Source organism: Myotis lucifugus, unplaced genomic scaffold (assembly GCF_000147115.1).
Source record: "Myotis lucifugus unplaced genomic scaffold, Myoluc2.0 scaffold_60, whole genome shotgun sequence".
Classification (NCBI taxonomy): Eukaryota; Metazoa; Chordata; class Mammalia; order Chiroptera; family Vespertilionidae; genus Myotis; species Myotis lucifugus.
Window position 1 is genome coordinate 6,356,532 of NW_005871108.1, and position 12,611 is coordinate 6,369,142.

Below are 12,611 nucleotides of genomic sequence, written 5' to 3' on the forward strand. Positions count from 1 at the left end.
CTGAATCATCTCCTGGGTGCTCACAGAAACCCCGTGGACAGGCAGGACAGGAATCACCATCCCTGTCCTAGAGATGAAGAATGGGGAGAAACACAGGGAAAGTGGGCCATGCCCGAGGCCATGCAGAGGGACCTCCAAGCAGGACTCAGAGCGTGAACTGCAGGCTCTTTTGTTTTCACCAGAATTCAGGAAGTCCACGAATTTGGATGGGAAGGGGAAAAAACAAATCACATCTTTATTTTCACTAACCTCTAACTAAAAATGACCATATCCTTCTATTCTGGACAAGCCACAGCTATATTAGCAGTACCTGTGGCTTTGCCACTAAGAGAAACCACCGGTATTTTCATATCACAAAGCAGTTGTTGCAGAGATGTCAAAATATTGTTTACACGCATCAGGGCGTTAAAATCACAGTAGTAAGCTGACTTGTCACCAGATCTTATGAGTTAACAAACACACATATTACTATAGCATAATTAAAAATATATACTTTGATAACTGTATTTGGCTTCCTTTATGCTTTAAGTATTTTTAAAACATTATTCTGAGAATTATTCTCAGCAGAGAGCTTAAGGAATAAGATGCGGCCTCTGTTCTCTCCAGAGCCGCCTGGTCTGCGGGGTCTGGGTCGCTACCCCAGCCCTGGCCTCCACCATCAGGCATCAAGCTGGAGAAGCAGAGCTCCGCTCGCAAGCCATATGTTCGATGTGCCAGGAAAGAATGCTTTCTGTGGGAAACTTAGATCCATGTAAGATGATTCATCTTTGTACAACGAGGGCAGAAGGGCGAGGTTTAGATTTGGGGCCCACTGGAACGCTTGCAAGTGACTCCAGAGGCACGGGCCTGATAGAACTGGTCTGTAGGAGTGGATGGTGAGTCTCCTGACCTGTGGGACTGGAGAGGAAAGTGACTGAACAGGGGGTCCCTCTCCAGAAAGACAGCAAGTGCCCATGGGTGGTTTGAACCCCTGAAACAACTCCCAGCTGACCCTGAGGGGAGAGGAGGTTCCTGAAGGCAGAAGAGTCATCTCTTACCAGCGACCAGGGATGGACTGTTCCAGAACAGAAGTCCCCCGGCTACCTATTCTAGAATCAGCCCCCATACAGCTAAGGGTGGGCCATGGGAGGTACCTGTTCACCTAGCTCTCCCAGGGAACTCTGATAAGGGCCCTGCAGATCACATTCTAGAAACCCTGGTATTCAAGGCTTCAGGAACAGGCATTTCAGCCTACGCAGCTCCCAGGGGACACTGCACTGCTCAGGCCTCCGTCCACTCTCTACCAGTCTCCCACCTCTTCACCCCTCCACCTCAAATGCCACCTCCAACAAGAAACCTCCCAGCTGCCCCAGGGCACAGCTCTTCGGTACGAACAATTAGTGAATATCTATGGTAGGCCAGGTTCATCACCGCATCAATGGACTTAATCTCCATGACGGCCAGTTTGCACCCCACTAACTTGCTCTCCACACAGTGGAGGGATTTTTTTTTAAACCACATTACTCTCCTGTTGAAAACCCTCCAATGATCACCCACGTATGGAAACAGCCCAAATGTCCCTCACCTAATGAATGGATAAACTGTGGTACATCTACATAATGGAATACTACTCAGCAATAAAAAAAAGAATGAACTGCTGACACTGCAACAACATGGATGAAGCTCAAGTTCATCATGCGAAGTGATCAGGCTCAGTAGGCTGCATACTGTATGATTCCATTTATATGACATTCTAGAAAAGGCAAAACCATAGGGACAGAAAACAGATCAGTGGTTGTCAGAGGCTGGGGGTAGAGGGGGAAGTGATTACAAAGGGGTACAGGGGAATTTTAGGGGGCAATGGAACTGTTCTATATCTTGATTGTGGTGGTAGTTACAGAACTGTATGCATTTGTCAAAACTCATTATGCAATATGTAAATTACCTAAACTAAAAGCCAACAAAAGCCTCTGCCCATCTCCCCATCTTTATCTCCCCCCCACTCCTCCTCTTGTTGGTTACATTCCAGCCACCTGGGGCTTCTCCAGAAGACACCTGGCCTGTCTCACCTCTGAGCCTTTGCTCCTGCCATTCCTTCTGCCTGATTCCCTGCCCTGCACCTCTGTACTACCTGCTCCCCCTCCATACCACCCCTTCAGAGAAGCCTTCCAGACCTCTCTAGGCCTATTGTGTCCATCTCAAAACTGTGTTTCTTTCATGAACTGTATCACAGGCTTATTCGTGATACTAATTATTTTACTTATTGGTCTGTTTGCTTATAGGGTGTGAGTCTCAGTAGGGCAGAGACTAGCACAGTGCCTGGCACACAATAGGAACAGCTCAAGAAATAGCTTCTGAATGAATAATGGGCCCTAGGAGGGGAAGATTACCATCTCAGTCCACTTCCCTCCAGAATACCACTTCTGGTCAGCGCTACTGTGTCTAATTAAATTCTCTGGTTCTGTAAAGTTAATGTCCATGGAGGCTTCAGACCCCAGTGGTGGGCCTCAAATCCCAGCCCACCAACTCCCAGGCTGCATCCCTGCCAGATTCCAAACCTTCCCCAATGTACCCTCCCTAGGTTCTAGGGGCCTGACTGGGCAAACAGATCCAGATAGAATGACAGAGCAGAATGAGGGATCCAGAACCTTTGCTCTGTGGGACAGCAACCACTCCATGGAGGAACAGAAGCCTCTGCCTGGCCCGCCTTCTCCCACACTGCCCTGGCCACCACAGTCCCTCCCTCGGGCCAAAGCCCAGTCTGCTTGCCCATCTGCCACCCTGGCTCTGGCCTGGGCCACTCAGCCCAGCCCAGAAGGGCTGACCTACAGGGTGGGCCAGCAGGGGCCACAGGGGCAGCATGCCAGCCCCCCGAGAGGCAGGGCATCCATCTGCTGTCCCTTCTGCCCATCCCCCAGGGCCTGTCAAGGCTCCAGATGAGATCATCACACTTGGCCCCAAGGAGGGCAGAAGGCTCTTCTGCAAGCTCCACTTCCTCCCAGCTCAAAAGCAAAGACTCTGGACAAAGCGGCAGTGCCAGGGGGACCCAAAGACTCTGTCCTTTCACAGACAGAGACACCGAGGCCTAGAGAGGGACTGGGATAATCCCATCATCTCCCAGAGGGTCCAGAGTTGAGCAGGAAGGGACTCTGGGCTCCTGTCTCCCAGCCAAGAGCTCAATCCAGCTTCGCTTCCTTGGGTAGAAGCTGGGCTCTAGTTATGGGGGAATCAAGAGTCACAGGTCCTGAGGAGGGCCAGGACGCCAGCCAGGCCTTGCTGTGCCACACAATGCCCTACTCCAGCTGGCACAGAGGCTGCCTGGTCCCAGTGACCCAGAGGGTCACAAGGGAGATAAGGGTCCTAGACTTGCATCTCCAACACCAATAAGTAACGAGCAAGTTGCTCCCTGAGTGCTCCCCCTCTGCCAGCCACATGAAAGGCAGCACACGTTATCTCTTACCCCAGCCAGCTCCAACGGACTGATGAAGAACCGAGGTCAGGAAGGTCAACTATGTTGCCCAAGGTCACACAATAAGTCCAGTTTGAGTCCTGATAAACTAGACTGCGTAGTCTCGAAGACAGAACAATAGTGACAATAATTATAGTTGATATTTTTGCAAGGGCTTACCATGTGCCAGACAACGGGCTAACCTCTAACTGGAGGTCCATTATCTTGTGCTCAAAAACAGTCCTTTTGAGGGGGTGCTATTATTTTATGCCCATTTTACAGATAAACAAATGGAGGCTCAGGAAGACAAAGTCTCCACAGCCAGTCAGGAGAGAGCCCCCAGATCTGGCACAGCTCTGTGATGGACACTGCAGACACTCCCTCTGGTGGGAAGCTGTTCAAGCGAGTGTGCGTGGGTGTGTGGGTGGGCTGTGGTACGTTTATGCATGTGCTGGGGGGGGAGGAGAGGCCCAGAGACTGGTGCCCACCAAGGTCACGCCTGGCTTGTCAATGCCCCATTCCAGGCTTTGCCAGAAAGAGCAGGGAGACATCTGCAGTCCCTGCTGCCTGAGGTTGGGGGGATGCTCACAGCCGAGGTGCCTGCCCATGTTCCTCCTGTCCTTTCTGTGTGGACAGGAAGGAAGGCAGCATTTAGATCTGGATGTTTTTAAAACATCCCCTAAACGGCCTCTGGGCTGCAGCCAAATCTCTGAGCAGGGAGAGGACAGGGCTCAGAGGTCTTTGGGGAGGGAAAGACACGGAGGGTCAAGGGAGTGGTCCTAGGCCGCACAGCCTGAGAAGCCAGCACACTCTCGCACATCACACCACTGAGCCTTTGCTCCTCCATTCCCTCTGCTTGGCACACTGGAAAGAGCGCCGAGACCCCAGTCCTTCCGCCTCTGGCCTCTTGCAGGCTGTGTGAGCTCTGGCAATCCCCTGGACCTCTCTGGGCCTCAGTTGATACCTATGTTACAGGAAGGGACTAAGTCCCACTCTGGTAAGGTCTCTGCCCTAGTGCAGAACAGCAGGGGAGGGACTGACATGAAACCTGTAATTACCCAATTAGTAACCCAATTACAATTGAGATAATGCCCCAAAGGATCCCACAGGAAGCTTCTAGTGTCTGACAGAGAGCCTGGCCTGGAGCTGAATGCACAACGGTGGAGGAGGGAACCAAGGGAAAGGTGAGGGGACCTAGCAAGTGCCAGGAACAGCACAGGAACAGAGACCTGGGGTGCATGGAGCACTGGGAGCTTGGGTGGAGCAGGGTGAGGCTGAGGGAGGCAGGTCCACACAGGCTGCTCAGGCACTTGGGCAGGGCCAAGGAGAGGTGCAGAGGGGAGAGGTTTGATGCAGTGGGCCCAGAAGATCCCAAGAGGATCTGGGCAAAACCAGGGGAAAGATGTTCAGCTGGTCCAGCCTGACTATGGGACCCCAAACTGGTTTTCCACTGGAGCCGAGCTTCTCTCTGCGGCCCAGGCAATGGGAGATTATTCACCTCGGTCTTAGAACAAGGGCCTCCCCCGCCCCCGCAAGGCGACCCTCCATTAGCAAAGGGGTATTCTGGGTTACAGTATTCCATTGCAGCACTGGCCTCAGCTGTTCCGAGAAGACTGGGATGGGAGGGAAAGGGGGGACACGAGGGAGAGATGTATTTGGGGAGGCACATAATGCAATTCAGCTCCGCACATACCTCCCAGGCCCCTGCTCCATCCCCAGGCCCACAACCCAGAGCCAGACACACATTGCCATCAAGGATCCAGGGGCCACAGGCCATCAGAACCAAGCTTGCTAATGAGTGATGAGGGCAGATAGCTGTTGAGTCCCTATTATAAGCTGCTCCAGCAAATCCTTGTATACATGTGTTTTCTCATTCTATCTCCACAGCAACACTGTAGGGTAAGTGCTATCAGCATCTCCACTTTACAGAGGAGGAGACTGAGGCTCATAAAGGGGAGGCTCACAGAGGAAAAGACTGAGCCAGGATTCAAACCAGTGCTCGTAACTACCGTGGACACTCGGGAAGGGCTGGCCTGCTGCTTCCACCTCCTCTGACTCACTGCCACTTCTCAGAAAGGCCGGCACTGTCTGCTAAGAATGCAGACCCGTGGGTCTCGGGTGAAGGGCAGGGTCAGCCTGGCCCCGAACACCCCAGTGTCTCTGGCTCTTCCCCCATCCCAGCTCCAAGTTCCTCTGGCACCAGAGGGCAGAGAATGTGACCACAGATCTTTCCTTTGGGGCACCAGGGAATGACTTTAGTAATAACCTTGCCTGCTGGTCCAGCCCCTGCCTGGAATCCTGGGGAACTAGCCCTGCCCCAGAGGGCTCCCTCCCCTCCTCTGTGCCCAGGGAGGAGCTGGAAGTACCATATACCTGAACACTAATTCTCCCGAGTGCCCTGCAAAAATAAAGGATTGAATTCCCATTTTACACACAGGAAGACGGAAGCTTAATAAGGGGACTGACACATGAGATCATGCACCGGGAGTAGGTGACAAAGCAGATTTGGCCCCAGACCTGGCCCAAAGGTGGAATTTGTCCATGAGACCAAACAGCCTTCCTTCCCTCCCACCCTGAGCCCCTGAGCCTGTGCTCAGTTCTATAGACACGTGGAAAGAGGGCAGCTCCTAGCCTTGCTATAGGTCAATATGGCCCCCTTTCAGCAAGGTGTTCACAGTACCTCAGCTCAGCTCGACATCCAATGTCCTTCCCAACGGGCCCAACTCTGCTTTCCAGCCTCTCCCTCACCACTGCCCCCAGCCACCCTTCCCTCAGCTTTTCTGCTTTAAGCCTGCAGCCTGCCTACAGCTCACCTGCAGACTCTGATCACTGTCTTTCATTCAATCCTGCCACAAATATTTAGTAAACACGAGTCCCTACGATGTGTCAGGCACTGTGACAGCAGCTGGACACAGAAACAGCCATTCAAGGCTAACTCTTCTGCTGTAATGCCTCCTCTTCCAGGAAGTCTTCCAGGCCGCTCCTCTGGGTGTCCACATCTCCTTTATCCTGGCCTCCTTCATTGGTTCCCAGGCAGAACCAGGCATGTTTTAGGGATGGAGGAACATGGCTCTCCATAGCCCCAGGCAAGGAGAGAGGGGAAGAAGGAGGGAGACAAGGGCAAGCAGGAAATCCTGAGATTAGAAGGGAGTTGCCCCTGGGCAATGTTTCTCCTGTGGGCAGGCCTACAGATTGCTCCATTTCACTCAGCCCACGGGCCCAGGCCCAGTGCTGGGCAGCAGGACCGGAGGGCATTTGGTGTAGCTTCTCCTGACTTGGTGACCTGTCAGCCCCCATCCACCTTACCACCCAGCCCCTAGGGCCTCCAGACCCAGGAGGTGACAAAATCAAGCCTCCTATACTCCTCACTGTTCCCAGCCTTGCAGAAGGAAGCCTTATAGAGGAGCCGAAAACATAGTTTGTACACATTAGCCCTAAGGAGACATGGACCAGGATTTCCTGTGTTTCTGTGTGGGCGAAATGTCACAGCCAGTGTGTGTGTGTGCGCGTGCCTGGGCACCTGGGTTTGTGGGTCTCTGGCTCCCATTAGCAAATGCTACAAGCCTGACACCTGAGTGCTCTGTGCTCGTGTCCCTTGTGTGTGCGTGGCCACGTGTCGGTGTGTGTCTCTGGGGTATTGTGCAAGGGCGGCTGCTGCTCTCTTTGTGGAAGAGGCAGTGGAGGCAACTGGGCTGTGGGCTCGTGTCGCTGCTGGCCTGGAATGGGCAGATCTGTGGGTTTCTGTGGATGCTAGCACCTGTGTGTAATGAGTCTGCGTGGGTTTGTGTGTGTGCCTGCATACATATGTGTACTTCCGATTTGTCTGAGGGTGTCCCCAGGCTGTTCATTCATCTCTGGGACACAGCCAAGCATGTCTTGGGGGTGTAAGTTTTGTGTGAGGGTATGTTTCTGAGCCAGGTTTTCCTAAATGGTGTGTCTCCGTTGCGTATGTTTGGTAATGTATGGGTGTGATGACACAGGAGGTTGTGTATCTGCCTGGGTTTGTGTAGTTCTCTGAGCTTATCTCCTCTCTAACAGGTCTGGAGCTATGCTTCTGGAAGCATGCAACGTAAGCGTGTCACTGGGTGTGTATGTGAGATGTGTGAATCTCTGGGCACAAGCTGTGAATACGTGTGTTTGTATATGCAAGCGAGTGTGCCCAGGGACACAGGCCCCGCCCCTCTGTGAGGAATGCTGGGAGCCCTGGGAGACGTGGTGCTCCCAGGCCCCAGCAGCAACCGCCTCACATTTTCCATCTCCTTTTCCATCTTACTGGAGCGACACACACACACCCTCCCCCACCATGACTGACAAACTGCAGAAAAATCTTACAGACCTAGGTCTCAGACCAGCTTCTTCTAGGTCACTTCTGAGCTGCCACGGGGAGGGCCGGGACTCAGGCAGGGACCAGCCAGTAGTTTTACTGACCATGATTACCACCCCTCCCCCCATCCAGTGACAGATAGACCGGAGCCCTCCCCCTACAGCTCCCAGGAGCTGAGAAGACCTTCACAACTTGCTGGCCTGGTACTCAGGAGGCACTCAGAAAACATGTGAATGAGTGAGTGAATGAATGAATGAATGAATGCCTGGAGAAGCAGATAAGGGGAAGGTGAGGACTGGAGCAGGCACTGACATTTTCTGTGCACTAGATCTACATCATCACACTGAAAAGGCTCCCCAGGACCTTGGGGCAGGCATGCTTAGGTCTACTTTACAGAGAAAGAAACAGAGTCTCAGGCTAAATATCTCACCCAGTGTCACACAGTTTGTAACTGACAAAGCCAAGCAAGAACCCGCCTCTGTGAAACTCAGGCTGCCTCCTGCCTGGGAGAGAATGGAAGCGCGATGGGGGAGGGCAACAACGCAGGGTCATCTAGCGAGGTGCCCAAGTATATCAGCTGTGCAACCTTGACCACATTACATAGCCTCTTGGTTTCCTCATTTGTCCAGTGGGTCTAGACTCTAGTATCAGAACCCTCCACACAGGATTGCTATGAGGAGCAAAGGGCTTACTTAACCCAGAGCTGGGCACATTAACGGGGATCAGTAGTTGCTAGCATTTGTGAGACAAGAGCCTAACCAGTCCTAACCTAGAACCTGGCATACAACAGGATTCTTCTCACCAACCCGTGTCCCAGACAAGACACACTGTTAGCGACCAAAAGCTCACTGTCCCAGTCATCCCGCAGAAAGATAGGATTCAGAGTTGGACAAATCAGGTTTGGAATCCTGGCTGTGTGACCTGGGGCCTCCATTTACCCAACTGTACAATGGGAACTGAGGGTGGATTAGATGGTCCCCTGGGCCCTTCTGGGTTGACACCTAGATTGGCTGCACTTCAAACATTCAAATCTCCTCCAAGAAGGTAGGGAGGCTTGGCTTCACGGAGCCCACATGTGGGGTGTGATCAGACCTTTTGTCCTCCCTGGAGCAGCTCCTATTTATTAGCATCCTACAGCTAAGGGGACCCAACCCCCAGGCTTCTCCCAGCTCCCCCAAGAATGAAAACACAGACATCCTGTCTACTCATTGGTTAACAATTTCCCAAGAGATGCAAGATTTCACTGCTTACAAAATGTTTTCGTTTTATTTTTGTCTATTCACACCTCCCTTATTCCTGACAACAATCCTATGTAGTTGCCAAGGCAAGTTCCATAACCTTAATCATATAGATGAAAATAAAAAGTAGCTCAGAGAGGCCAAGTGACTTACCCGTGGCCACACAGTAAAAGGCAGAGTTAGGTCTCAAAGCCAGGTCTTTGGGCTCCAACTCTCAGATTCGTCCACCCACACCCGTGGGTTCCTAGCATGTCCTCACTACATGGTGGGCGACAGGTGGTGGTGATGGGGACCTGGAAGTTCTCAGACCACCAGGGCTTTGAATGTCAAACATCATCAGTGTGTCTGCTCTGCAGCAAAAAGAAGCTGCACCTTAGAATCCTAGAACTTTAAAAGTTAATCCTCAGACTTCCTTGGCTGGAAGGGACCCTGAGATCAGGCAGCTCAACTGTAGCCACCACACGAATCTCCTCCTGAATCCTCAAGTAATCACAACCACCAACATTTTGTACAGTTTACAAGCTGCTTTCCACACACCCTACGTCTTCATCCGAACATGCGAGGTCACCCAGCCTCTCTGAACAACTCAAGTGGCAACAACTTTACTCCCGTCTCTGTAGCAGCTCCTTCTATCGTTTCGTTGGGAGAGAGCTGCCCATTTACGCTTGCCCCACTTGGGCCCCAGAGCAGGCCTCACGTGACAGATCTGCCATCACCCGAGAAGCCTTCCCCAGTTGACAATTCCCAGTGTCCCTCACCAGCTGGAAGATGAGCCTGCGCAGGGCCCCACCAGACTCTATGGGACTCAAGCCAGGGAGTACAGAGCCTCTAGGGGACATGCTGGGGATCTGGAGTCCTTCTCCTGGTAACCAGGTCCTGCATCTTAGAAGCAAAGTGGCCCAGAGGGGCAGGAAACATGTCAAGAGTTTTATGCAGCCTGGAGAACCAGCTCTGGGACCTGGAGCAAGTCCTTCCCCACTCTGGCCATGGTTTACCACCTATAGAATGAACAAACCAAAACCTCCTGTATTAGTTCCTACACTTATGGTCCACATCCAGTCTCTAGATCTTCACCTCGCCTCTGTGAGGTTGGCAGCTGGGTTAAACAAAGCTCTGGAGAAGTTTGGGGACCAACCCAAGTGTACACAGCGAGAATTGCACACTCTGGCCCTGCTCGCCTCTCATCCAAACTCCTTCTTCTATTCAGCCTTGAAATCAACAAGCTTTTTTCTACTTCTCCTATTCAGTTGACTTCGTTGCATCCTTCAGCCCTTAGCCTCTCTGAGCATCTCCAGCTCCACCTCCTCCATGTGCTCTTGGCACACTGTATCCTTCTCCACCCTTGTCATGATTGGCATTGTGATTTACTTATGACTATTGCTTGGTCCCCGGCTAGACCCAAAGCTCCATGAAAACAGGTTCTTCATCTTTGTCCACGGCTGCATTCCCCTGATCTGCACCAGTATCTGGTACACAGTGGGCACTAAATAAATAGTTGGTGAATGAATGCATGAGGAGCCAGGAGAAAGAGCCCAGCCTGCTTCAGATGGGGAGAAAGATCTACTCTGCCCCCACAGAATCCACAAGAGAACATAAAAGGCGTCCATGGAAATGTGTCACATACCACTTGAGACTAGCAGTGATGACAACTGCTCTCATCCGAGGCTCACTACATGCCAGATGCGCTAGTGGTGTTTGCACACATTATCTCCGTTAACCCTTATGGTTGGAAGATGTGCTATGTAAAGTGTCTTTTTACAATGAGGAAACTTGATGTCTAGAGACATTGAGTAACCTGACCAAGACCACAGAGCCAGGAAGCTACAGACCCCAAATTCAACACATAAAGCCTGAAACTCTGAATGAATGGGAGAAACTGAGGGTCAGCCCTGGCCTAGGCAATGGAAGTCCCCAGCCAGACCCTGGCCCCTATGAGACCTTGGACTCAACCCCCAGCCTTCTGAAACGATGTTTCATCATAACTATCATGGGTGGCTCAGATGGACTTCAGAGCTCTGCCAGGGATGACTTCCTGGGATGGACAGCAGGCCACGGGGGTGGGTGTGTGAGGGGACCCTGAAGCTAAGCTCTATGGGCCACCTTCTCTACCAGGGTGAACAGTGGGGGCAGGTGTGAGTTTAGAGCATCTCAGGCAGTAAGTGTAGGAAGCAGCTCAGAGCACCAAGAGGGCAGGGCCAGGCCTCCTTCTGGCTTGTCTCCTTCCTTCTACCCACTCTCCTACTTGTCCTCTCCTCACCACTAGCTTCTGAAAACTATAGGAGCTGAATGAAGCCCTGATTGTCAACACGGAATGAATGGGGCCTTTGGGAAGACTTAACCGGGGGTGGATCACCCTGATTCAGACAGGCCCTGTCCTTCTATTCTACAGGCATTTACTGAACCCATTCTGGGTAGCAGATCCTGGGGAAATGGGGAGAGGGAGACATCGTTGAGCAAGACCTCAAAAACTCTAACGAGAGAGAAATCCATCTGGCCAGAAGAAACACAATGCAAAGCTAAGTGTTGCCAGGCAGGCATAAATCAGCAGAGTGCAGTTAACTCTGTGGCTCTCGGCCAGAGGCACGCTGGGTGTCGTGCCAGGCCATCAACTGACAAGAGCAGGTAACATTTCAACCTCTTCCCAAATCGTGCCCAGCCAGTGGCAGCAGACGAGAGCCCATGAAGCTTCCAGTCTGCCCAGCCAAGGTCGACACACTCGGTCTGGGCTGTCCCCAAAGCGGCCACAGTGCCAAGCCTGGCCTGCACCCAGCAGTTGCCCAGGTCCACGGAAAGGGTGAAGGCAAAGCCCACTCTCCTGGGGAAGCTCTCAGGTCCCCACATGCCCAGAGGAAACGCCCCTTTCAGATCGGCAGCTTCCCTCTTACTGGGAACATGGGAAGGCCAAGGGCCAGGTTATGCGGGGCCAATGGAGCCCTGTGTATTCAGAGTCTGTCCCAGAGAGGGCAGGAGGCAGTATCCTGGGATCTAGAAAGCTGCCTCTGAACCGGTTCTCCCATGACATCCCCCTCCCAGGCTGTGGGACCGTTAGACAGGGCGGAAGTGGGACTCTAGCCAAAGGGATGTTCCCAGATGTCATGTTTTCAAACGGGACTCGCCCGGAAAGGCAGGCGGGGCGGGGCGGGCCTGTGCCAGGGAAAGCCCTGGGTAAAGAAAGGTGTTCCAGCCTCTGCTTGGCACGGGCTGGCCACAGGTCTCCCTGGCAGCACGCACAGCAGTGCCCGTCCCAGAAAGGAGACCCACCGAAGGCCCGGCCTCTGACCTGGGAATGGGGGCTGTGAGCAGCGGAAGCCAGAGGTCCGGCCCCTCACTGACTACCCACCCCGCCATTCCAAGTAATGCATCCAGTCCTCCTCCAAAGCAGTTTCTCACCCCCTCCCCTTCCCAAACCAGAGCCCTCTGGCAGTCTCCTCATCCAACTTCCTTCTCGGGTTCCTAAAACAAAATGGGAGGCGGTGTGAGAGTGGTCCCGGAGGGCTCAGGCCCCTTTCTCCAGCTCGTTCAGTGGGCAGCTAGTGCCTCGGCCTCCTGGGGCTGTGACACCCGGCGCCTCCCCAGGCCTCCCTCGCCCCCATCGGCGCCCTCACCTTGAGATAGTCGTTCT

At 52.9% G+C, this 12,611-nt stretch overlaps 1 protein-coding gene across 4 annotated transcripts in view; it reads right to left on the reverse strand.

Annotated features, from left to right (window-relative positions):
* The window catches only part of SOGA1 (suppressor of glucose, autophagy associated 1), a 64,704-nt gene extending 52,099 nt beyond the window's left edge, over positions 1-12,605 (reverse strand). For all 4 annotated transcript variants that reach the window (XR_002829475.1, XM_014456532.2, XM_023754469.1 and 1 more), the window contains exon 1: positions 12,595-12,605. The gene's annotated coding sequence lies outside the window, so the exon portion shown is untranslated. The remainder of the gene's footprint in view (positions 1-12,594) is intronic.
* Positions 12,606-12,611: the final 6 nt, after the last annotated feature.